General features: G+C 38.9%; 1 protein-coding gene across 9 annotated transcripts in view; it reads left to right on the forward strand.

The window, feature by feature from the left end:
• The window catches only part of USP54 (ubiquitin specific peptidase 54), a 96,231-nt gene that overhangs the window by 109 nt on the left and 68,405 nt on the right, over nucleotides 1–27,717 (forward strand). The window contains exon 1 of one of the 9 annotated variants that reach the window (XM_027649387.1): nucleotides 44–281. The exons of 6 other annotated variants lie outside the window; for them this stretch is intronic. The gene's annotated coding sequence lies outside the window, so the exon portion shown is untranslated. Of the gene's footprint in view, nucleotides 1–43; nucleotides 282–21,990; nucleotides 22,097–27,717 lie in introns of those variants that run through there. 2 more of the 9 variants (XM_027649385.1, XM_027649386.1) reach the window with 2 other exon arrangements.

Below are 27,717 nucleotides of genomic sequence, written 5' to 3' on the forward strand. Positions count from 1 at the left end.
CGGGAACGCTCGGCATTCCTCTCCTCCCGCGCCGCCCCCTCGGGAGAAACCACAGCCAGATCCGGCCGTTCTCCGGCCGCGTGTTCCCTGTGCCCGGAGCCCCGCCGGTGGCGACCCCTGCCCTGTGCAGCGGCGCAGCCCCCGTGCGGCGACCGGGCCGCGGCGGGGTCCGTGCGGGGCTCGGCCGGGCCGGGCCCGACCCTGGGGAGACCGCGACCCAGGGGACCCCCTGCCCTGCACGGTCGCGGCTGGTCAGCTTGAGAAGAGGAAAGGAGTGGCAGGTATGAGAGAAAGAGAGTACTGGAGGCTAAGGAGGTCTTTTATCAGCAGGGATTTTTGAAATTAATATCAGGGGCTTTGCATTATCTTGGTTAATAATTCAGGCGTGATCAGGTGCCGTCAAAAGTTAAACTTGCATAGGAGCTGTCGGTTAGAAGCAGCTGCTCAGTATTTTACTCACTGTGTCGGTCTAAGGTAGGCAAAAGCATGTGCTTTTTTTTTTTCTTTTCTCTCCCTTAAAAGAAAGCAGAGGCTGTTTGCTTTTCCAGGATCTGATTTCGCTTGAAACCATTCGTTCAGTAGAAGGATTGTGAGTGGACAGTCGTGAGGATTACAGCCATAAATAGAAAGCATGACAATATACACCTTCTCCTTTGGAAAAGTTGGAAGCATAATGGCTTTCTGGTCTTCCAGCTACGTGAACTTGTGTTTATTGTAGTGGCTGATTGTGTGCGTGAAAAGAATTTGAAGAGCTTTTCAGATTTCAGAACAAATTCTGAGTGTTTTAATCATGGAAAAAATATGCATGTGAAAAGGGAGGGAAAGTAGTTGTGTGTTTCTCATGCAGTTTGAAAGAAAGACGAATGTACCCTCTAAGCTAGTACCACTCTTCAGACTTGAAAAAAAATATCTACGACTGAAAGGTATTGTCCTCCAACATACTTGACATTGAATAGCAATTTTGGAAAACAATAGCTACATAAATAGTCTTATGTTTGTTTCCAGAGGGAAAGTACTGCTGTGCTGTGAACTGGTGAGGCAACACATAACTTGAATATGACAGCTTTTAAAAATAATTACCAAAAAAGTATTATGGGCTAACAAATACTTAAATCAGCCTGCTGAAATATGTTCTCATATAGGAAGTGGTAGAAATAATGACAATTTAATTAGATAGGATACTCTTTAAGTTCTGTTGCACCGCCTAATCAAGACTATATCTAATCAAGCATGCTGCATATCAATCAGACTTAATTAAATAGGAGCTTTATTTTTTTGCCTGTTTGTTTCCCTGTCACCTGAGTGATGTCACAATGTTCTTTAGGTGGGATGAGGAGTAAGGGTGTGCTTGATTTGTCCAATGCAGACAAACTTACTTACAGTTATCCCAGAGAATTTAGAGATTGGAGGGGGTTTTATGCTAGTAATAGGTGTAAAAACATTTAATTTCTTTCAGGCACTGCAGGTAAAAAATATGTCAGTTCTTTCATTTCTGGGTTAACAGTCTATTTTGAGAATGTAGTCACAAGTTCGTTAAAAAGGATAATGGGAATTTAAATCCTTCTCTATCCAGTCTCAGAGATGTTATTAGGCATTAAGCCTTCTTAGGCGAGTTTTCATGGAGAGTACATAGACGAGAAAGTGTGTTTATTTCCCAGTTTGTGGAGTTTCAAAAAGTTTGTTACCTTGAGAGGCTCAGTGTTGGAGTGCTCTATAAACATACCCATATAAAGAACAGTCGTAGCTGGCCAGAACAGTTTTTGGTGGAACTGTGCAAAATGCAGATGATATGAAAAGGAAACTGAGATAAGAGGATGAAAGCACAATAAAAAATCACAGCTATTGTTTGGTTTTTTTAAATCTGCTTACCTAACTTCAGAGCCAGTAAGTGTCTTATAATAAACATGCCTGTAGAACTTATTAGTCTATCATATTTTCTCCTGCAGCCTTTTGAAATCTGAGTACCTTGCACATCCTTTGGTTTTCTAACATATGTTCCACTCACATTTAATCAAACAGTTTAATTTGTTCTCTGAAATATTTTGCTTCTTTTCTTTGTCTAAACTTTGCTTTTTAATTTATTTTTTGTCAATAGTGGCTGCAGTCACAGTTCTAAAGTTATCCTATATTTCTGTCACTGCAGGTCATTCCCTAGCACAGATATGCAGTGCTTCATGGCAGAGGGGAGCAGCAAGAAATCTTATTACTGTCAAAGAATTTGGATTGACTTGCACGGGTCTCTCTGCTGGTCCTGTCAACTGCAAGTCAAGCAGTAGGCAATCCCCAATCCTTAAAATTCTGTCTTCATCTGTAGGCAGCCCCTTTCCCTTGGCTTGCACTCTGTGTGAGACTGCTCAGAGGAACCATCTCCTGGTGTAGTCTAGACACTTTCTAAGACAAGTGACACAATGTAGTTGGTCTCTTGTTGCGTCTCTTGACATGCAAGTTTACTGTCCAGTTTACTGGGCTTGTTGCATGGGGTTTCCTGTTCTGTGACCTAGGGAAGTTGGGTTTGGGTGCATCTCACCAGCTGCTGTCTATGGGAGATGGGTCTGTGTTTGGCCAGCCCAGAGGATGACTTGGCTATGCTGCTCTCTGTTAAAACCTGGTGTGTCTATTCACTCCTGTAGCAGTTATTGCTTGGTAAAATGGAGAACGGTGGTACCTGTTGAGTACTTCATGTGACTGCTCCCAAACTATTAAGAAGCAAGGGAAAGGGCTAGACATGGTTTTGAGGCTTTATGTTCAAATTATGAAGGCATGTGGAAAATTACATACTGTTATGGCTCAATCTGTGCCTTTTCTGTCTAATAATTTTGAAGAAATACTGTAAAAATGTGATTTCTCTAGGATCATCCATAATAATTTATAAATAAATCTGTTTCTGAATTAAACCTATCTGCAGGAAATACAATTCTTGCTGCTACAAATCTCGTTTAAACATTTTGGCTACAAATGGAAATTTTGGAAACAGAAATTAAATTTGATATTTCTTTTATAGAGTACTGTGGCTATTTGCTTCAAAACGTTCAGCCTTAAGAAAAGCATCTTTCAACAAGAGAGCCAAAGAGATCTTTAAGCAGCACTGTGAAATTTGAGCTTTAAAACCTTCATATTGGTATCTCTTCTTTCTTGTCTTCTTTCTTTATTAATATAACTCCTGAAAGCTTTGTACTGGTACAGAGGAAATTACAGCTGGGTATCTGAGAGTCAGAAGTAACTTTTATCCACAGAATGATGTGTTGTGCTACTAGTGGTGTAACTCTCACTGTTCCTCTGGCACTCTCCCGAGACCCTGGTCTGGAGATGGTGCCTGAGGAGGAAAAGGTTATTTCTGCTTGTTCAGTTTTTTGTTACGTTCCTGGGGTGAAGTTGTTTTCAGAAATCCAAATTGTAATGTTGAATTTTGAGTTTGATGGGAACTGGACTGAGCCTGACAAATCAATTTGTAAAGGCCAGAGTTGTCAGATGATAATAGCTTACCTTCATTACTAACCAGTTTAGATTTGAACCAATGACCTAAAGGTGAAAAGCTCACTATTGCATTACGAATCCTCTGATCTATCCATATGTTCTCTTGTTTAAACTCCCTGTAGTCCTCTTAAACAGAACATGCAGTAAATAGTGAGCATTGTTTTGCACTTGTAAATATTAGAACAGTGTCCATTCCAGTTGCCTGTTGTGCGTGTGAAGACACTGCAGTTAAATATAGCAACAATTTCTTACACTCTCTGGCTTTTCATGAGAAACCCTCATACAAATCCAACCATATGGCAAACCCCAGCATTATCATAAAACCATTAACAAAGAACCTTTTGCTACCATTAACAGGAAAATGAATCTACAGCTCTAAGCAGCATACTGGGAGTTATTAATAAACATCAGGCTGCTGCTAAGAAAATGAACTTAAATGAAATATCATTAGGAGCTGAGTCATCCCACCAACACTTCTGCATGTTGTTTCCAGGTTTGTATTTATCTATGAAAGCCTTTTCAGAATATATTATCATTATTACATGTCTACTTTGTTCTTCATTGAGTATCTTTTAATGCTGTAGAAAAGCATAATGGAAAATCATTTGCATGGATTTCATAAAATAGATTCAAAAAAATATTTGAAATGGTGCGTACGGGAGCTCCTGATCTATTTTCCCATTCATTCAGAGGTAAGATGTTCCTAGGCAACCTACTGAACAGGATGAGGTCAACAAGTGTAAATGCTTCACCAAGTGATTCTCGGTTTATAAAGCTGTTAAAACAAGTTAATGTCCACAAGCCATAGTTTCTGTGAGCTACAGAAATAATAAAATTACATTTGTATGTATTTGGATTGTCTTTTTATCTCCTTATCCCCTCTTCTCCAATCCTTAATCTCATTCTGCTCTGTAACAACAGACACTGCTGTGTCTGTACTGATTGACTTGCTGCCAAATCTAATATAAAGAGGTGAATTTTCCTACTTTCCCTTCATTATGAGAGAAAATTAGGTCTTTTTCCTCTGCCTGACCAATTGCTTCAAAAGGTGTTGCAAGGATACTCATTTTGATCAGATGCTTCTGTGGGCAATAAAAATAATTCACTGCCTAGTTACTAATGAAACAAGGCATATGATCATGCTGTTTGATGTATCCCATTTGTTTTGTCCCCCTTTTTCAGTTAGAGCATATCTCTTGGAGCAGTATTTTCCTTTTTTGTGTAGCATTTCTGGTATATGGAATGTGATCCATATCTGTTTTTTCTTTTTTTTTTCCTGCTCCTTTGATGGCACTGCACTCATCTTCCAGAGGTTCTGTCATTGAAAACAGAATCTCTGAATTCTTGAGGGTTTTTGAGAATTGGAGAAATCAGGCTTTTAAACCTCATTGTGAATGTTTCCTTCTTTTGAATATCTTTCCAAACCTGAAACTGTGCCTTTTTTTTTTTTTTTTTAATGCAGATAAGACTTCACTGAATTGTGGTTGTCTGTAGAAGTGTGAGAGTACATGAACCCTGGTGATCTTTTAATTATTTTGCAATAGGCTCTGGCTTGTTACATTCTACCATAATTGATTTGATGTGTGCATTTGATCAAGCATGCAGCCCTTCAATTTGAAGGCTAGAAGCCTGGCTTTTGGAATTACTTTCCCGTTTTGTCTGTCACAGCACTGAAAATTCAGCCAGTTAAGCCTCAGCTGCTTTCCCATTCTATTTAAATAGAACCAGTGAATGTGAGTTTATTGTAGATACCTATTTTTAGAATGTAATCAAGCTTACTAAATGGTATGAGCACTGGAACAAAAGTGGGTGTTTGGGTATGCACACTGCAAATAAGCAGTAAGTAATTGCTGGTTCAAAGGTAGAAGTAGGTAGGATGAACTGTAATAAAGAGTTATCACGTATTAGTGTCTTGACTAGAACCCTCTTTTCATTGTACAGTTTGGCTTACAAAATTTATGCAGAAGTACACATTGTATATTGTGTGAGTGGGGAGGAACAGTTCTCATGTGAGAAGCCTACAGGGAATTGAGGGGAAATTAGCCTTTTTTCTTTTTTTTTTTTTCTTATCTGCATGAAACTTGTTTTGGCATTTTACACACTTAGAACAGCTAGCTTGTTTATTTCTAATATTTGGTAAATGTAAATCAGTATTTGTAGTAGATAATGTTTGATGCATGTAGTTCTTACGGTTCCATTTTTAAAAAATGGTATGATTTATTACATTTTGAATTTTGAAAACGATGAATGGACCAAAAATATGTAAGGGCGATTCAGAAACTGGAGACTGTTTGAAGAGGAGGAATCTTCTGTATTTCCACAAAACATGAAAATAAATGTATTCTGGGAAATAGTTAATCACTAAAATGTGTCACAAAGCAGAGGATAGCAAAAGACTTTCTAATCCTCCAGCTTGTATTCCCAGTAGAATGAACTTATAAATGGATCAATAAACAACAGCTAATGCATCTCAGCACATCGGTACATGAGCTGTTACTGTGACATGGAAACAGGTTAATGTCCTCACTGGGTCTGCATGTTATTCAAGAAAATAGGTCATGGTGGGGGAAAGGGAGGGGAAAAAAAAGGTGATGATTGTATACTCTGCCTGTTCCTTAAAACTTTTCCAATGTGCTGCATCTGAGACACGCTAATAAATAGACAACAAAACTTCATAAACCTTGTGACAGTAAACTGCAGCACTCCTCTGATGTCTTATTATGGACATTGTTATGCACAACAATCTGTGCAGTCCTTGTAATAGATGATATCTGGGGAGTTTAGGTAAATACTTTTGAAGTATGTTAAAAAAGGCATTGCCAACAAGAACTTTAGGATCCTTTCATTATGGATGCTTGATAGATTTTAAATACAGATTTATTTAATTTTCTCAAAGTAAACCAGGAAAAAATGCTGTGGTGTGAGCTTGGCAGTGTTGCTGGATGACAACAGGTTTCATTGAAAGTGCTCCTAATTTGTTTAAATTCTCAAAGACAGACAACTTACACAAATTTTTCAGGGAAGCTTTTTTAAAACTTCATTTTTGATATTTCTCTTAAAATGCATTGCTTCAGGAGAGGATGGAGAAGGAGAGACTATATCTCTCTTGTTAGAAAAAACTAGCTGGGTTTAAGACTACTTTTGTTAAGGAAATAGCCATCTTTTAAGAAGAAAGACCTTCTGTTGTGCAAATGTGTTTTCTTAAAGGGCTCTTCCTTTTTGAGAGAGGTAGAAAGGTAGTTTAATTAATTTAGTAATGTGTTTCTTCAATTGGTCCGCTTACTGTCGTTAGTAATTTTAGCAGTCATATTCAGCTATAGAATTATCACATAAATTAAGCTACTTACCACTTACCCATTGTGTTTTCCTCTCTTCACTTTTTGCTGTGATGAGTTCTCCTCTGCCTGTTTGTCTGATACTGCAGCTGCAGCCTGGAGAGAGACCTGGGCAATTCCACTGTGTTTGATTCTGGCTCTGGTAGGAACTGGCAGCGTTCACAGGCAGAAGATGGAGTCTTGTCACCTCCACTAGAACAGAGACCTTCTCAGGCTCAGGCAAGAGAGACATTTTCAAATGGAAGTTTCCTTTTCCTGACTGCATAGCTCCAGGAACAGTTCTATACAAAAGCAGCAGTACTAGGAAGATCTTATTTTTCAGGATTATTCTGCGAAGGAATACTTGAGGGTCTGGTAGGTTTTGGGAGAGAGAGCATGGAAAATGTATGACTGTTGCACTGTCATACCCAACTGAATTGCTTAATTCTGCTCTGAAAATTAGTATGTCAAGTATCAATTACAAATTTGTTTTGCCTTTTCCCTCTGATAAGGAGTGTATGCACTGTTTATCCAGGAGTTAGGGTTCATGTGCCATTTGCCAATAAATTTTAACCTTTGAGATACTTTATCTCTTGTATGCATAATAAATAAAAATTACTTGAAGTTGTTTGAACAAGAATCCAAAGCTTAAAATAAGATTTCTAATTAATCCTAAACTCTTTAAAAATGTTTGGAGTTTTTTAATTTGGATTTTTATAGCAGAAAACATTAAATATTAATGTGTATTAGTATTGTTTTACTTCAAATTTAGCTGTCTCTGGTAGGTCTGAAAATGGTTGTGTTAACTATAGTGCTTTCCTCATGTCTCTAATGTCCCACTTTATGTTGATGGTATCAGTGAAAAAACATGCAACAATATTCCAGGTTGTTCCTTTGTTTCCCTTCCTTTTCTTATCCCAGCTTGTCAGGAATTAATTTGAGTAATGACATATGGTGCCAAATGCCGGGGCCCATATTGTTATCCAAAGATGTGACTTAATTATGATATTCATCTTGGCTGCAATTGTAAATGACCTTGAATATTAATAGGACTCAAGTTTTGATAATTACTTCAATAAAACAATAGAAATGCAGTTCTCAGGTGAACTCTGAGAATTTTCAGTGGCAATTTCTTGTTTTCTGCATACTAAAAGTTCACTCCTACTGTGTGATGCCAGCCTGTTGAGCTGATATGGGAGTGCCTATATGTCTCTGCTTTATATAGGACATAAATATGTCTTCACTTGTCCAGTAAAACTAATGTTCTCATTTGGATTGTGAAAATCACTCATTAATTTCCTCAGGAAACATGTGAAGTATGTTATGAATTTACAGACAAAAATTAAAACAAGAAAGGTTCCAGCTGGTGGTAAGGAAGATTTTTTTTTTCCCTCCTCCATTAGAACAGTCATGCATTTGAATGAGAGTCTGTACAGTCTCCATCAGTAGAGGATTTTAAGTCCCCACTGGATAAAGCCCAGAGCAACCTATCGGACATCTTAGTCATGCTTTCAGTTTGAGGTTAGACTAGAGACCTCCTCTGGGATCCTTTCTAGCCTCAGTTATTCTGTGGTTCTGATTTACTTGTCCAACACTCTCATTTTGAGCATTCTTTTTTCTTAATTGCATGAGCTGTTCATTTGGAGTGCTCAGTAAATCCCTCCAGTAAGGATGGCATCACATGAGACTGGAGAATTGGAGGTACGAGCTCAGAAAGAAGAGTGCAGACAAATTGCTGTCCAGCTGTCATGACAAGCAGCTGAGGCTGTGGACAGATTTTAACTCCTGCTTTGAAGAATATTTCTGTGAAGATTTAGTATAGATGAAGCCATTTGCCTAAAAGGATTTAGCCAAACTATGAAATTCTGTGTTCTAAATTTTAATAAATTATGGAGGAACTTGACTAAGCAATGATTAATTTTTGTACAGGAAATAGAGGATTCTGACACATATTACATAATATTCAGAACAAATTCTAGATGTTAGTGGGATGTAGCATAACTTAAATATAATGCAGGCAAGAAGAACTAGAACAAGGTAGCCAGCACATTCTTTCTCCTAATGAAACTGAGACAAAATTTCAGACCTACAGAAGAGTTTAGCAGGGCTTTTAAGCAGGAAGTCACTAAGGCATTGTGTAATGTGCCTGTTGCTGACATAGTTGCTTCAACTACACTTGTTTGGTTTTTCTTTTTTTTCCCGTTTTTATTTTGTTAGTGATATAAACAAAGGAGGCCAAAAATTAATTTTGTTAAATTGCAGTCAGCTGTTAAGCAGACTGAACTGCATAGATGTTTTTCAAGAGTAGCATTGTCGGTTACTTTTGCTCCTTTGATAAGAAGATTTAAAAAAGAACCTCTTTGGAAGATTTTTTTTCAGACTATTAAAAAAATCCTTTTGTCTTCAGAGTCAGTTATGTCATGAGAAAGGAAAAATTATAGAAACATAATTTATGCCTATAGTGTAATTCACATAGTTTTATGGAGAGGTTAGTACCTGCTTCAAGTTACAGTGGGGAGGAAGAAGTCTTTAATTTCTCTATCTACTAGTAATATTTTCTTGATAAAACTGGTCCTAGACTTAACTGAGGTCAACTCTGTTTTAAGTACCCACTTTCAATTTCAGTGTTGTCCTTTAGTGTGATCAAATAGTTGATTTTCATGTACGTATTTTTAAGAGAGCTCCAGGTTCAGGAGCTGCAGCAGAGCCGCTGGTGCTGTGCAGGGATGTTCTGCACTGCCCCTCCAGTTTGCCAAATTGCTTTGATATGAGGTAGGTGTTGGCAATTCTTTCCGGGGTGAATGCTGAAGTGAGATCCAGCTGCTTGGTTTGGACTGCCCACAGGTGGTAAAAATCAAAAAAAAAGTTGAAAAACATCTTGCCCCTCACTTTCGCCAGGAGTGATCTGTGTTCTCCTACATGATGACTGTAGGCAATCAATAGAATTTTAAAACATAAATTAATGTTTGAATTTTCCTTCCTCTGCCCATTGCCATTATTTGTGGTCATGCAGTTTTAATTCTGCCAACATTCTTTGTTCTTAAAAAAAATTAAACAAAACCCTAAACAGCTACTGAATACAGAGGAAAATGGTGTCAGATTAAACAAAGGATCTTCCATTCCCCCCTTTTTAATGAATATCAACTGGAATGGTTCGTCTGGAGTTTCAAATATGTTTATCTTTCCTTTGTCAGGGTGGAGAGAAGTTGCCCTGGCTGTTTACCAAAGGAATTTGCCATTGACTGATAATATTACCACATTAATGAGAAGCAGTGATGATGATTTTTGCTCTGCTAAGGACTGCTGTAGGCCAACTCTGGGCTGCTCTAAAGAGGTTGTGGAAAAATTCTTTATCTTGAAGAGGGTGATAAACCCTCAGTCCCTTTTATTGAAAGCCAGTATTTTTACCTTATCATCCATAGGTACTCTAGCTCAGGACAACATGAAGGCTCACAGTTACTAGTTCTGTTGGTAATAGTGCTGTCCTTAACTCTTCATCTCATAAGCAGTTCACCTCCTCAGAGAAAATAGAAAAAGAAGCACAATGTGCTCCTTGAACAAAAAGTATGTTTGCAACAGTAGCTGATGTGTAGGTCTTTCTATTACTCTAGGGATAATTTATCCATTTGTGTTCATGCACTTCTGGAAAACCATGCTTTGTAGTTTTCCAATCAGTTTTTGCAGAGGATTTGATTATTGATCTTGTAAAAACATAATAATACTAATGGAACACTAGACAGGTCAGTCTAGACGAAGCTAATCACTTGAATTCTGGCTTTTGTAACATGGACACTTGTAACTTTTTATACTGGTAGGAACTTCCTGAAAAAGCTAATGGTCAAACAGGTGTACACATGTCAATTTTTTTTCCCGTCTGGGCTTTACAAAATAAATGACACACCTGCAAAGTCTAATTACTTAATAGTTCCTTGAAGTGTTTAGCACTATTTGCAGGCTATAATTATTCAGTTGACTTTAGAGAGTGGAAAATTATGTTGTTCTGCCTCAAAGGCAATCACTTACATGTCTTGGTTTGTGAATTTGGGGGCAGAGAATGAAGCATGTCCATGTGTTTGCTTGTCATCTGCATATTCCTTGGGAAATGCAGTGCCAAATCCGGTGCCTTCCTCTAAGCTTACTTGGACTTAATGTCACAACTTGTTTATCTTCTTGCCCTGTTGGCAGATTGAGATCTTTGAAACCATGGTTTTGAAAATTGAAAGTTGGACTAAGAAAACTGTATCACTGCCAAAAATCCATTTAACATTTTTGTAAAGAAACCTGTGCTGGAGGAAATTCTGGCATCTTCGTGTACTTTCAAGGCAAAATTGTTTTGGAGATTCTTTAAAAGTGTCATTAGGGAAATTTTTCCTCGGTTTCACGGGGATTTTTTAAATGCATACTGGTGCTGCTGAAATGACTTGGAATTTAGACTAAGATTATGTAGAGTAGGATTTGTCTCCTTTTTAATGATGTCTCTTCTGCTTCCACCAACTAGAGTAGCCTCTCTTTTGCAGATAGAATTTTCTCCAAGGAGAGAATTTCTGTGACTTCAGTGGCTGTTGCTGCCTTAGGCAGCAACCCAAGACTGGAATTACAGACATTTTTACAGCTGGAATCAATCCTGTTTTCTTAGGCTGTTTAAATTTCAGCCTTGTGAGCCTTTAACTCCCACTGAGTGGTGTGATGGGAAAATACATTTACTGGTACCTTCATATTTCTGGATGCAGCCGGGATGTCAACACTGAAAGCTTCATGTTATGAATGACACAGGTTTTATATGTCACTTGATTGCATATTTAGTTATGTTTTAATCAGAAATATAACTCCACCTAATAGAAAAGATAGTCAAGTAAAATTGCTAGGCTTAGTATTAAAATGTGTGTTCAAAATGGTGTAAATTAGCAAGATGTAGTAATAAAAAGCAACCATATCTATTATGTAAGTAATTGGGAAATTTATGTGCCTTGCATATTTACACTTTATACAATTTCTGCCTCTTTTATAGAAGTCCAATGACATTACTTGCTTACTCAGCTCTTTCAGATCCTTTGCAGTAAGGAGAAGAGAAGTACAGAGGGAAATTCAAAAGAACTTGATTCAGGTGTCTTGGTTTCAGACATCTGTGTGCCTTAATACTGAGTTTGCTCATTAAATTTTTTGCTACCAATTTTTAAGTTACAAGGCTGTTGATCTATCAAGGGGGAAGTAAATATAAAGGAGAGAAGGCTGGTGGGCTTGGTTTGTTGGTAGATACTCAAGAAAGGAAAATGCACAATTTATTTTGCTTCAGTAATGTCTTTATGTGTAGCTTATCCATTCAGATATCAACTGTTGGTGGGTTGATACTGTGGAAAAGATGACAGCACTTAAAATTTAGAGGAATGAGAACTGGGCCACCACAGCATTAGTTTGCATTGGGTATTTATTACATTAGTGTCCAATCCAACCTTCCCTGTTAAATTGTGTGGAGCTGTTACCCAGATTTATATGTGTTGCAATAAGGGTCAGCTGCTTCATATGGCACCACTCCCTTGCTGCTTGTGATGGATGTCCAGAAACAAGGCCTCCTCTGACAAGCAAGAGGCTGAGGATTTATTTCTTGCCTTTATTTCTGCCTAAAAGGCAGAATTCCTTTTACTGTTTGCAGTTCCAAATCTTGGTGAACTCAGTTTTGAGCATGTTTTTCAACTTTTCTTTTCTACCAGAATTTTGTTTCGAGTCTTTCAGTCCAGAGATTTCAACAAAATTAACTTTGGCATGGTATCTGAAGTAGCCAGAACGGATGGGCACAGAGTCTTGCCTTGTCAGAAGATGTTAGGGTAGAACTCGGAATAGAATTTGGGTGTTCTGGCTGTTCCCCTGCTGTCACATCCGCAGTTCAGTGAGAAGAGGAACCACATCTTGAACTGTCTGTCTTCTTACAGAAATAGTTCTAAAATCTGTTAACTTCTAGGTGGGAGAAGTTCTTGGAGGATGTGCAAAGTAGCATAATGAAACATTACAATGTATTCTTACGAGTTAGTGGATGATTTTGCTAATGTAACTTAGGTGCATATCTATACACAAGAGACAGAAATTAGATTTAATTCAGAAGATCACCTTCAAAGAACAGTCTTTCTCTGGACACAGATTAATCAGCAGTAATTATTTCTTGTTATGGGTCCTGACCATACAGACAGGATGCAAGTCAGCTTGCAGCTAAAACTAAACATAAACTAGCATTGTGAAAACAGACTGTACTAACTGTTCCAATTCTGTTAGAGAATTATTAAACTCCAAAATATGTGTTTGGATTGGACTCCAGGTGGTTGTGAATAGAGTGGACATGCTCTATATACATGCTTATCATGTAGCAAAAAGTGAACTAGATAGGAGAGAGCTTTTATTTTACTCCTTTCCAAGTTTAAAAGTAATATTAGGAGCCCGCATCAATGTGATTTTTTTCTATCCATAGCTATGACATATATGAAGCAACAGTACAAATCAAGTCTGCAAGATGATATGCCTCTTATTGTGCTAATTTTCCCAAACACATTAAGTTCTTGAGCTCTGAGTTGAAATGATTATGTTATGGGAGCAGTAGTAATTAATCTACCTCATGTAAAAGAAAATCAAACACAATTGTTATTTAATGTCAGTTCCAAAATATACTGAATGCCAACCCACTTCAAACTGGCCAGTCAAATGCTATCTGATTAGTGATTAGTTGTGATTGGTATTAGTTAATATTGTTAGGAGGAAGAAAAAGAACAGTAACATTTGAAACATTTGTACTAGTTTCTAAAACATTAATCTTTTAGTGTACCAATAGCAAAAAGCAAACAAGCCCCCCTCCACCCCAAATCCCACCATTTGAAGCCTGAATGTTTGTCCTTGTAAATTACTTTGTCTTATCAGGAAAAATGTGGTAAGGTGTAAATTAGTGACTGAGCAGTTGCAATGTAAATTTTCTTTTGTTGTATATTGCCTGAGATTTCCCTGAGTGTATATATATAGTTAATTCACTAGTGGTTTATACTAACTTGTTTTGGTTCTCAGAGTAATTGGACTAGAAATGCATTAGTCAGTTAATGCAGTTCAGCTGATGGTCAGTATCTCATTAAGTCGTGATAAATCAGTGTTTTAGCCTTTTCCTTCTGTGATGGACAAAGCTGGGTATGTCTGGAATGGTACCTTTTTTTTCTTCAAAAACATTAGTATTTGTACTTTTAATAAAATGAACTCAGATACTCCCCAGAAGCTAAGTATTCATTTACTATGTTAAACTACACAAATAGTATTTTTATTCCTTTTCTTCTAATGTTAAGCTTGTTAGATTTTTCTCCTCTGTTTCTAGTCATAACGTTATAGAATGTCAGATGAAATTTGGGTAATCTTAGTGTAACTAATTCGTTTTAAAGATACTTTTGCATCCTAACTATTAATTTTTATTAATTTACAAGTATATTACAGTATCGTACTTCTTTTGGTCTCTGGTATTTATGGGAAGATTAAACTTTTCAATGAAGGGAAGGGCTAGAAGGCTATGAGTGTGCTTAGTGTACACGAAAGATAATGAACAGCTTTCAGTTTTATGTAATCATTGTATAACTCTAGTGAAAAGGAAATAAACAATTTGGGTGGTGGTGAATAACCTACAATACACTTGAGAAAACTTAGGTATTAGTTATCTTTAAACTCATGTCTTTAAACTTTTTTTTCTTCCTGTTCTTTGTTGCTATTTTATAATAATAAAATCAAGTATTTACATCTTAAACTGCCACATACATATGTACTATAATAAGAATATTATTGTGTGGTTTAATTTGGGCAACGTCAGCAAGTTAATAATGTTTCTAAATGTAATGGTGCCACCATGCAGGAACGTACAGAAGGGTTGCTGGTTTTGTGAGCTGTGCTATCAGAGCAAATACACCAGGAGAGCCTGAGTATCTGCAGGATCGTCTCTGTCAGGCTTAATCCTGGTTATCTGCAATCTCTTATTCAGTATATGTGCATGAATATTGGGAACAAAGTACTCGTGTGTGTGTGTGTGTGTGTGTGTGTGTGTGTGTGTGTCCCATCCAGCCCAGCTCCACACTTAGTTGGGTGCAGAGAGACAGATTTCATAATTGACACAGAAGCGATGCTGATATGCTGCAAATGATCTGGTAATTGGTCTCCTCTTGCTGGTGTGATTCTAAGTCTGGATTGCAGAACTCTCCTTCTGTGCTTGTTCCTGTCTTACTGCAGATTTCCTCTGTGTTGCCATTGCACTAGAAGTGGCCACCCCAGTGAAAAGTAGCCCTTCCCTCTGGCAGGGGTGTCCTACCCTGTCCGTGGGGCTGCACAGCTGAGCTGCTTCCACTACAGTTGTGCTTCTAGCAGCCATATGTCCATGGCTATGTACTGTGGGGGCTTTGATTGGCAGCACAGTTTTGTAAGAGGGACTTGAAGTAACCATATGAAAATATCCTCAAAACATTGGCAGAAGCAGAGTATAAAGGAGCAGCAGTTACCACAGGGAGGAAATAAAAAGCACAGAGGACGTATAAGATGGATGGCAAATTGGAAGCAAGCCTTTTCCATACTTTTTAGTACTTGGGTAGGTTATTTATTAGGTTGGACCTAATGACGTTCATCCTTTGATTGGTTAAAGAAGAAAAGTGATGGAAGCTCTCTCAGTGCAACTAGCTGCTCTTTGAGATGCTGGAAGACCTGAAAATATAAACAGGGTAGGCGCAAAGGAGCCAGGAAATTATAGACCATTCCTCTCATGTTCCACATTTTGAATAAGTTCTTGCAGAAAGTATAAGCCTCAGGGAGACAACAAGAACATGAGGCACAACCACCATGAATTTAAGAAGAGTAAATAGTCATGCCAGTTTTAACTTTGTTCTGTAACATGACAATAAGGCCAGTGAATTGACAAGAAAAGCGTGACTTAGTATTTTTCATGTTAGTGAGTTCATCAGCAGTTTCATGCTATAATATTGCAAACAAGTGAAGAAATGTGACCTGAAAGAAACTCTTGTAGAGTAGGAGCAAGACTTGTTGGATGACAGTGCCTAGTAGGTGGTTATTAACGATTGTCTGTCAAAATGAAATGGTTGTATTGAATGTGGATCTGCCACGGTCTGTTGGGTCTGTACTCATTCTGCTTCACTTCAATCTTTTTGTTAATGATCTTGATGATAGAAAAGAGAGTGTGCTTACAAAATTGATTCACTAAAAATGCCCCCAGAACTTGGAGGGAGTATATATACATAGGACACAAGTTTATGAGCACAGTGTTATTTTGAGAATTAAGAAAGTCTTAGGAGATAAAATAGGGACAGATTGAAATTCTGCACTTAACAGAAGTCATGAAGTACACAAATACAGTGTAGGGAACAAGTTATTAGGTGAAAATTCTCCAGGACTCCTGACATTGTAAAAGGGCAAGTGTTATATCAGGAGGGATAAAAATATAAGTGGTAAAGCATACAAAACAATCTTTTTGGGTTTTTTTTAATCTACAAGTAAGACCTTTGTTCTTGTACTACATCTCATTAGGGCAAATGCGCCAAAAAAATGCAGCTCAACTGAACAGAGAATGGAAGAAGAGTAATCAAATAATTTGAGGTCTAGAAAATGGGACCTATTTGGAAAGACTGAAATAATTTGAGCCAGGGAGAGGAGTGAATGTGCATACCCCAAAAAGAGAATGAAAGGCGTAACTTTGTGTGTATGTAATAGGCTATTTCAGGAAGGTAGGAAGTTGTCAGGTGTAAGGCCCATGCATGAGAGAAAGGGCAAGGTGAGTGATCTTAAATTGTAAAAAATGCAGATTAGGTCTCAGACAGGAACAAAGGACCAGTTTCTGAGATAAAATTATTTATGAGAAAGAACAGTCAGTTATTTCTGTAGCTGTATTTGGAACAACAGCATTATTTTAAGACTGATGAATAGTATATATAGAATTTTTGGAATGTTACTGATTAAAAAATGAACACTTTGTATATGTAGACAACTTACCCTGAGACAGTATCCACTAGACAATGGTGATTCATAGAGTCTCCATATTGCCAGTCCTTTCTCTAACTCAGTAGCCTTCATCTTGCTTTTGTTGATACCTCACTACACAAATAATAGATGTACCACACAAGATTTTCAGCTCACTTTTCCTATTCACAGGCCCTTGACAAGCTTGTCAGTAGTCAACTTTTATTTCTTTCTCATTTTCGTAATGACTTCAGTTGTCAGTCCAGCACTTTAGGGACTCAACATATTATTATCATAAGAAAACGAGTGTACTGTTGGTAATTGTTTTGTTTATAAAATCTTTCCCAATTTCCATTGTGTATTTCTCCACTGAGAAATGAGTGCAAGCCTCAGTTACCTGAGGCTGTACCATATGTTGTTATCATACTTTGAGTCTCTATTTGCATTGTTATACCCTAGAATACATGTCTTTAATCATTGCAGTTGGAAATTACCTTACTTAGCAATTTTAGTTTCTGTTTTCTCAAAGAGCTTTTATGAGTCAAACCCAGCAGCCTCTGTACAGTGTAGCCAGCCAAACCTGAATTTCGCGCCTGAGAATGGAATTTGTCACTGCTCCAAGCACTTTTTAATGGGGCTTTTTGTTTAAGTAAATGTGAAGGAAATTCCATCATTTCAGTATTCCTTCTTTCTAATAAATTATTACGAGCTGCTTCCAATTTACATTTTTACCTGATATCCCCCTTTCTCCCGTGAGCACCCTTTAAACGCAGGGCAGATGTCTGATGTGGAAGCATTAGGCATCCAGCATCCTGAAGGGAAGCACTCTGGAGCTTTTAAGAGGTGGAGGGTTTTATATGTTACAGAAAGGATGAGGGTGACTTGAAAAGATATATTTGTTACTGTTTTGGTTATGAGGGTATGATTTGAACTCCTCTCTCCTCTGCTGCTACTATTTTGCTTTTCCATCACACGGTGAATTTGGGCTAAATGCTGTAAATTCTAATGTTTTTCCTTCATCACATACCTTGCTTTGCTAGCTGGATGGTCATGTTCATATTATCTGCAAGGAAAGTTATTGCTGACATTGATTATTTAAATGTTGATCACTAGCTTTCAAATTTCCAGACAAATTCATGTGGAAAACTCAGAGGTTTGTGCTTGTTCAGGCTCTGGTCATATTTAAATGGTATTATTTTTAACCATCAGAGCCAGAAATTCTTGCTCTTAAGTAGAAAATTTAAACCTAGCTGTATGAGTCTAGCAGGTGGTATAGTTATTAAGAATAAATAGGAGGACCTTTACTATAGTGGAATGCAAAGTAATGCAGTTATTGCCCATGAATACTGGTGATAAAATAATCTTTGAAAAATATGCCCAAAATGCCGAGTCTTTGAGAGAATGCCAACAGCATGTGCCACTGGAACTAGAAGGATGAGACTACTGTGTAGGAGGAATGTATAATAAAGATGTGCCATAGTATAGAAGTTGCAAGATGTTGCAGCCTCATTAACCAGCTCTAAGTGGTACTGATGCTTTTGAGTATAGGAGGCCAAACCAGCCCTTGGTGTGATTCAAGTGATGGAGCTGAGAACTTGCGGGGTTCGGGAGTGTTGTGGTGCTGCTGAGCTCCTGCCAGCCCTCTGGGTTACAACACCAGAGCTGCTTTTCCCTGCCTGGCTGGGGAGCAAGGAAATCTACAGCAGCAGAGAGCTGTTGGTCAGTGGATAATTTCATGTTGTGTCTTACCTGTAGTTTCTGAAAGCCATAGGTAGATCAGAAAACTCATGGCTTTGTTTTTTCTTAAAGAGCTGGAATGTGGATGCCTTAAATAATTTAGGTTCTCATGGAACTGGACTTTCTTTCTTAGCTGCGCTTGCAGATCTGCTGAGGAAGCACAGACCCGTCTTAACTGTTTATAGCGCATCAAATTGTACTTTCTATGCTTGACTTCATGAAGATAATTAACTTACTCTTGACCAAAAAAAATTACTTTTGCTTTGCTTTATTTGGTAAGGGAAGGATGCTGCTCACTGGAATGCTGGATTAGGCTGTTGGATGTCCTTTTATAGTACCTAGTATTTGTCTGTCTCTGTAGAGTTACAATATTAAGAAGCATAATAGAAGGTTTATTTGTAAGCATAAAGTGTGGTGTTGTGGAGAATCTGTTAGCAGAATTACAATTGAAATTTGAAATTTAGAGAGAGAGATGCATCCACTTTGACTGTAAAGTGGAGTTTGAACTATCTTCTTGCAATAGAAGTAAATGGAATCAAATACATTTAGAAGACTAAAAGGGCCCTGAATTTATTTAGGCTATTGAAATGTGGAAAAAAAATGTAGTGGTCTTTACATAAAATAAAGCTTAGAGTGATTTTATTGTGACTTCACTGTGCAAAACAGGACTGAGCTGTAATTTTAATTATTAAGTCTTGCATAATTAACATTGTTAGTGGGACAACTGTGTTGGATGCTAATATGTGTAAATATGTTGGTTTAATTTAATAGTTAGTTCTAGGGGAAGGCGACAGGAAGGCAACACAATAGTCTGGATAAGCAATAGCCCTGCAAACATGCTACAGACAATAGTCAATCTGTCAGCTGTGAAGAGTTGACTTCCAGGCTCCAACTGAGGTTGCAGAGCTGTCTCCCTAAGGGTGGGAGCTCAGTGATCAAAAGGGCACCAAACAGGATGGATAACAATCAAAGAAGGGATTATTATTTTTTTAATATGACAATTTAAAGTGATTAAAATTATTTTTATTGAGGGAAAAGTGTATTTGAGTGTATTTAAATTCCACATTTATTATTATCGATAATTAAGATAATCTGTTCTAAGTATACTTCAAAATAAAATCCCACTGTTTGTTTGCCACAAAAATTTTAGCAAGTGAGATGCTGAATTGAAAATAGCACTAATGAACTGACAACCTGGCTTTTGACAAGAAGTGGGGTTTTTTAATTATAGTGTAGATATAACTGTTTTGATTGTTCCACAAACTTCCTCAGCTTAGAATAAAAGATAAAAAAGCCAAAAATTTTAATGTTTTAGTAATAACCAAGAGAGCTGACAGGATGAGGTCTCTTAGTTCTAAAAGTGTTTAGCATTGGTGCTTACCTTCCATATCAGTTTAATTCAGATTACTCTAAACCCTGTTTTTAAAGTAGTTAAATAAAATAGGGTCACATAACTTCTGTCCACATGCAGTTTGAAATAAGTATGAAAGTGAAATTGTTTTATAAAACATGCTGTATCACATTCACCATTTTCTGAAAAATAGTCCTGATTATTTAGTAATCATAGGTAACTATGCTCAGTAAAGCAGAAACACAGATCTTATAAATACTCAGAAAATGAAAAAAAAAGGGGTCTAAATGTGAAGAAAATGTTTTCAGACATACGGATGCCTACAGATGTTGCAGGGAGGAAGTAATAATCTCTTTAAGGGAAGATAAGAGTTGAATGTAATTGAGGTATTTGATTAAATGTATCTTTATGGTATCTCCCTTATTAACAAAGCAAGAAGCAAGAGTTTGTGTATGAGGCTATAATATACTATGTTAAAGTATAACTCAGCCTGTTCCTATATGAACACCAGAATGCTGTCTCTCCTCTTCTCTGAATGCTGCACTTCCCAAGGCCAACACTGTTTTTGATGAGTGCTGGTATAATTGATGGTGGAACCCATGCATAGAAACAAAGAAAAAGGGGAACTTTTGCAGACTCAAATCATTGTTTGGAAATATCTGTAGAAGCTGAAATGAAACCTTTATGATATTAGTTGGACAATGAGTGACACTTTCCTCTATTATTATTTAATCTTTGATATGTAAAAGTAAGAACTATCACTGAAAGCATGTGTGAGAATTAGAAAAATAAGTGTAATTTGTCGGTTTTACAGACGAGGAATTGGAGTAGACAGAGATGAATTGATTTGCATGAAGTTGCCCTGAAAGTTGGAGGATGTGATGAATAATCCTGGTAGTCGGTCTAGACTGGTGGCTTTATGCCAATGGTAGTGAAAGAAAGGAAACAATGCCTGCACCTTGAGAATTTCCAGCAGCCTCCTCAAGGTTTAGGCAAGTGTGACGTGTTTTCATGTCTGGCTGTGTAAGAGTACAATTTTTCTTTATGGATTAGATAGATAGATATGGATAGATAGAAATAGAAAGGATGACAGTATAGGAAGTGCCATGTTTCTGTTCAAATGTGCTTCTTGACTAGGAAGTTTTAGTGTTTGTATCTTCCATTTCATTCTTCTCTCTTCCACATTTCATGTTATTTGCCTGTCTGAGTGGAAGTGATGCACATACTGATTTAAAGGTCTCTTGTCCTCCAGCACATTTCCTTAGTGGAGAGGATCACTGATCCGGGTAAGAGGACAATTGATTTTGATTAGGGAAGAGTGTAGTGATAAGTTTGATTTGTCCCAGTTACATTTTGAGTCTGTCTCATTTGTCTGGCACTGATGGTACAAAGTAAATGGTTATCAGTTTTGTGCCATGGTAAGTTGGTTTGTTCCCTCTGGCATGTTCTGTATCTAGTTCTGAACATGGCTGAGAACGGTCAAGCCGTCCTTTATCGATGGGCAAACTGGAGTTGTGGTTTTGGGGTGAAAGAGGCAAGTTGTGGCCTTGGGGTGTTTGAAAACTGCAGCCGTTTGGATTTGTGCATGGCAGGTGTGTCAGAGAGGCACATGCTGCTGTGGCCACGGCTGCCTCGCAAAAAGAGCTGTGGAAAGAAGGGGAAAGGTTTTGAAGTGTGCTGCTAAAATCCACCAGGAGAGTGGTTTGTTTACCCAAATTATTTATATAATCATCACCCTGGGATAACATCTTCCGGGGAGGGGGGCTGCAGGCACGCGAGGGCAGTGTGCGGCTGAAAGGTCTCCTCGCGTTGCCAGGAGGTGTCCGAGAGGTGCTGGAAGGCCTCGGGCAGCTCGGCTCGGCCCCGTGGGGGGCAGGTGGGTGTTACCTGGGCGCGGCCATCGCCGCCGCCGGTCCCGCGGGGCTGCGGCCGCGGCGGCCCCTTTAAGGCGCGACCTGCCCGCGATCAGGTGCGCGGCCGGAGCGGTGACGTCACTGGGCGGGGCCGCGGCTCGCGCTGGCGCTGCCCGCGCCGCGGGACGGGGCGGTGGCGGCTGCGCACGTGCACGGGGGCGCGCGGGGCCCCGCGAGCGGGAACGGCACCGGCGGGACCGGGACGGGAGTGTGGGACACGGCGGGAGCCGGGACACGGCGGGAACCGGGACGCGGCGGGAACCGGGACGCGGCGGGAGCCGGGACGCGGCGGGAGCCGGGACGCGGCGGGCAGGATTCTCGGTGCGGGGCCGCTGCAGCAGGTGTCGGCTTGTTTTGTGTGCGGCTGGCTGCCGTAGGAGCAAATGTCTCTAGTCTCCTTCGGCAGGCTAGACTGGGAAAATGTGCAGGGTGTGTAATCATTTGCAAACTTAATTCTTAGCTTTTTTCTTTGTGCAGCCAAACGTCATGTTGTATGTTTCATTTGTGTTTACTTGTTGCTGAGATAGTAAGAGAACAGGAGATACTGCCGTAGTTGTTTCTGGTTTTCGTGGTGGTGGATTGTGCTGTGTGCCTGCTGTCCTTGGTAGAAAATGTTGTGCTAAATTTAACTCGTCATACTTGGGTAAATCGAGGCAGTTCCAAACACCCAAGTCTGCAGTACAGGAGGGGTGTAAGATGTCTTAGTGCTGCTCTTCCTTCCTTGCCAATGGAAGATTATGTCCTACCTCTATGGCAAACAGACCATAACCTTTGCCAGTTCGAGGGGAATGTGCAAGCCCATGTGGAATTTACACCACTTAAATATCTGTATGCACAGGATTGCATTTGGTAGTTCTGATGAAGAAAAGCAAAGTATTGGTTGTGGTTTTGGTTGTGGCTTTTGGTTTTGTATTTTGTTTGTTTGTTTTCTTCTTAATAAGGATAGAGGAGACATTGAAACCTTTCTTTGAACATTCGTTTAATCTTCATGATAAATTGATTTGTATATTTGAAGTTCTAATTTCTGGCCTAATGCATTCACTTTTCACCAGATAAGTTAAAATTGGCAGAAATAAACATTGAAAAATATTTCTTTCTTAAGGGAATTATCCCATGAAGATAAAGTTGGCAGGAGGGCCTCTGTAATTTTCTGGGTAGCAGAAGGATGTGGCAAAGTAAAGCACAGGCTTTAGCAAGGTTGACTCTTGACTAGAGAAAGGTCTCTGGTATTCTTATGCTAAAAATGTAGGCTAAGGCTTCCCTTTGAAGTCCCGATTTGGAAAGGCCCATCTCTACCACATCTAATTTCTGCATTAGATTCCAAAGCAGATTTAGTGTCTCTTAATCTGCAGAGCAGGGTTCTGGAGTAACTCTTTGTTAAAATGAAGAAAAATACTCCTATGTATGGCTGTATGTATTTGTTAAGAGATGTGCTATTTTTAGTTTTGAGTACACACCTATGAATCCATCGTTCTGCAGGTTTCTTTTTTTCTATTGCCTTGATAGCATTTCAGTCTAATCAGTATGCAATGGATGATGGTTTTGCTCTCTAAATTTAGCTGCTGATGTTCATATACTACTTGGTATTCTGTATTGCTCTTTGTAGTGGGCATCCTGCATAGATAGATGGGCCACAGTGGCTTATGTCCTCGAAAATGCATCATCCCAGTTGATGTACTAACAGTGGGCTTTTTAAAGGGGTGAAGTATGTTAATCTAGCATGCTTTAAGACCAGCAGAATCTTTAGGTGTATTTATGTATACTTGTCCTTTGTGTGTGCCTCACACCTTGCAGAGAGGAACCTCTCTGGGTGACTGTCACATTACTCTAGTGTTTAATTACTGCTTTTTTCATCTTTATGCAGAGAATATAGGTGTTCTGTCAGAAGCAGGTTTATAGTCCAGTGGGGTATTGCAGCGTTAGGACACCAGGCTAAGGTGAAGGAGGTAATCCAGGACATAGTAGGATTAGGCCACAGGGTGAAATCTGGTCAATTACTTTTCTACCTGAAAATCTCTTTAACTTCTAAGTATATTTTTTCATTAGAGCACCTATTACTGTGACAGATGTGACTTTCCATAGATTTTTTGGCAAGTGGCTTACTGTTTCCTCTGGAAGTCATCAGCTTCTTCTTACCCTCTTTGTTCATATTTTAGCACCTTAAGCCAGTTTAATTTCACTGGTCTGTGAAGCAAACAATAGCCATCATAAAGTGATTGTGTATACTATTGAAAAAGTGACTGGATTGTAAACAGCTTTTGTAGGTACATGCAGTTTTAAGAAATAATGACTGTTTTAATGGAATTATGAAAATGTGTTTCAAGATGGAAAGATAGATGACTTAAGAAATGCTGTTACTACCCCTCTCTTATGGCAGATTTTCATGCAGGACTTGTGTTTATGAATTGCAAATAAAAATTTGTTTTAAAATACTGATTCCCCCACCAATGATTGGGATGATTCCTGGAATCACATGCATCATTGGCTTTTGTTTTCAGCTCTTCCATATCATGGCATGGATTTAAACACCCTAGGGGGTTCTGTGCTGTACGTGCATCCTGACTGTGTGTCAGTTTGCCAAGGTTCAGTCATGGGACGAAAATAAGACACAACAGAAAATAATTAGTGCAGGATGTGAATTTGTGTAAGATAAAATTTTATGATTCTCAGTACCTTCTCTATTACCATGGCTTGTGATCTTGTTTTTTCTGTTGTTAAATAAGTGATACAAAAGTAAACTAATAAAGCCAAGGAATTAGAATGTGAAACGGGACAAATGAATATAGGTAGGGAGAACTTTTTTGTGAGCTTACTTTGATTTTAGTTTCAAACTGATGCAAGTTAGTTTCCAAAGAGAATCTTCCACCTCAGCCTGTCATCTCCTTTTTTGTGTCAGCCTAAAAAGCATTAGTTTTATTTGATGCAGGAAGGTGAAGCAATCTTGCATAATCTCCTTTCTCAAGACTTCCTGCAAACCTTTTGTCAAGCACATTAGTATTGCTAAGATTCAAAGCTTACAGGTTGGGTGCCATAATTTAGGGTCACAAAATTGTCTAAGTTCTAGGAAAAGTGGATATGGATTTATCACTCCAGTTATGCTGGTCCAATGCCATGTGTGTGCTTTACATAGGAAAAGTTGATTTCTGATTCCTAACTTACTTGAACTATAAATTGATTCTTGAATATCCCAAGACCATATTTAAACCACAGGAAATTCCTTTTCCTGCAGGGAATCAATTTTGTACCTTGCCTTTTAGGGCATAAAACTCTGTGTGTGTTTGTCTTCCCCATCTGCACAGGTGATGGGAGACTTGACTATGGCTTTGGACACAGCAAGGCATTACACTCATTCAAAGAATGTACTAATGCTTTGACCAAGCAATTTAATTTAGGACTTTATTTGTTTAACAGGCATCTATAGCCTGGTGTCTTACTTGTGGTAAAGAAGACCTTTTACCATCTCTTTTTGATAGGGTACTTATAAAACATTCTTTTGGCTTTGGTCCACTTACTGAGGTGGCAGTTACAAAAAGCAGGATGGATTAAATGCAGTGCACTGTGGTTGGCAGTCAGTGGGAATAAGTATGCAACAGAATTGCTTTTGTTATGGGTTTAGGAGTGTAGTGGCAACAAGAAGTGCAGTTATTTGTGGTATTTGTGGTGTTACCTCTGTGGTAAAGAGTGGTGTTTTGCTTCCTGCTTGTGTTTGTTAAGCTTTAAAACCTGGCTCTTGTAGTCTCCCAGACTTCCCAGTGCTACAGGTAAAACTAGTTCAAAGCACTTTGTTAGATTTCCTTGATGGAGTAAGTCAAATTGCTAGCAGGATATGTTCACAGTAATGTACTTAGGTTTCTAATGCTTTCGTTTTCTCCCAGGACTTTTTTTGTTGTTGTTTGAATCATAAGCCAAAATAAAGACTGGTTTCAGTGAGGAGCGCTCTGCTTTGTAGCACATACACATGAGAAAGACGACAGCTTTTTCAGTGAATTGGAAAATATTGAGCGTGTCTACCAACTTTCTGCTCTTAAGGGTACAAATGAACCAGATTCATTTGTCAAAGCATAAGGTTCAGAATGAAATTACAGCAATAGTACTCTTGATAGCCAAAGTCTGGGCTTTGTATACAAAGGAATGTTTTCCGCTTCATTGCTCCTAAGCTGCTTTTTAAAACAAGTTTAGATTTTAGTTTAGACCACATCTTCTCAAATAATTTAACTGGTACTACCACTGCAAGCCACTCCCCCACAAAAAATACTTGTGGGGCTATGTAGGGATCGTTTAGGAACAGCTCTGACTTCAGACTGACTTGGCTTCTCTTTCACCTGGTTGCTGTTTGCCCTGAACTGGTTGTTGTGTTGCTGTGTTGGAAAGGACTGCGCAAGGATGAGAATACACAGTTGGGAGGCTGAAGGAAAGTGGAGCCCATAAAAACTCTGGCCTCACATTAGAGGCTCATCTGAGAATTATCTGATTCTCTTTTGATAACTACTGATACAGCAATGCTTGGTTGTTATTTAGAAATACTGAGAAATGTCAAAAAAAGATTTTTGCTCATCTTGTAATTTACAAGCTACTTGAATAGCTCCAGTTTACCTGATTTTAATAAAAGAGTAGCTCAGATGGTAAGAGAAAAAACAGTATGAATTTTTGTTAGTTTTTGTTATATGGGTCCATTTGGCTTTAAGACTGTGTCCACTCTCCCAAAGTAAACTGTGTAGACAAAGTAAAATCAAGATTTTGATGTGCTTCCTGCCTCCCCAGACTGTATTCAAGTTGTCTTACCATGAGGAGAAGGTCAGCTCAGTACAGCACATGTATTTGCCCAGTACGTTTGAGCACATTGCCTTAAAGTTTGTTAGATTATTTTCTTTTTTATTGGCTTTTTCCCCCCTCCTCTTGCAAATTGCACTGCCGATGTGAGAATATGAACTTCTTTTTCTCAACCCACCTTCTCCACCCTCTTCACCCTGCAAAACAGAAATTGTTGCTGGTCACTGGTTTGTATCCACATAACTTTTTTGTTCTCAAAGGTTTTCAGTGAAGGGGGCAAACATCTGTTTTCAGACTTCTTAAAAGTCCAGGGGAGGCATACTGTAAGTATGGATTTTGGGGCTCTCAAACCATGACAGTTCCAAACCACTGTCCTAAAAAAATGTACTTACTTAAAGGAAAGAGGCTAGAAAAGATTAAACAGGGGGTTTACTTTGCAGCAGTTGTTTTGAACTGATCTTTCCTGGAGTGCAGTGTGTTCACCTACAGCAGTTTCACTCTGGCTGCTTCAGGGCAGGGCGGGTGGCTGGGTCTTGCCTGGGTGCTCCTGCTGTCTCCTTGTTCAGCTGTGTGTTCTTGGTTGAAGTGGCTCATGCAAACGGCTCACAGCTCAGTGCAATGCTCGGCAGCAGTGGGAGCATGAAGCTGGGGAAAGTAAACACACTGACAGAGTCTGGTGTTTCCCACAGTTAAATGAAACGGCACCTTTAGTCTGTGATTGCCGCACAGGCATCTGACTGCAGATGGAGGGGCAGCTTTGTTATCTGGGTAGGAGGATCTAACTTCAGGCCACTGTCAAGAAGCACTGCTCACCAGGCCTGCTTTTCTGCATTCTGAGAGAGATAGCTGATGGGAAAAAAAATATTTCCATTGGTAGAGTTGTTTTTTGCCAACTTACTGCCCTATAATAGGTCATTTTGCAAACTTACCAGTGTTAACATAAGGGGAGCAGAAGGAGCACATGACAGTGAACAGATCCACCCTGGTAGCAGCTGTCACACTGGCACAGCTGTATCATAAAACATGCTGTAAGTTACCTGTGCAAGGAATTAATGGATCTACTAGTACATCTACAGGGTGTCTTGGCTTTGATGGCAAAGCTCATAAAGGAGCTGCTGTAACTACTGTGTCTGTGCTCCTGTACCCCCTGTAGTTTGCTGGTCTGTGTTGTGTTGTGCCAGTTACAACTGCA

This window comes from Corapipo altera, unplaced genomic scaffold (assembly GCF_003945725.1).
Source record: "Corapipo altera isolate COAL_440 unplaced genomic scaffold, ASM394572v1 53, whole genome shotgun sequence".
Taxonomy (NCBI): domain Eukaryota; kingdom Metazoa; phylum Chordata; class Aves; order Passeriformes; family Pipridae; genus Corapipo; species Corapipo altera.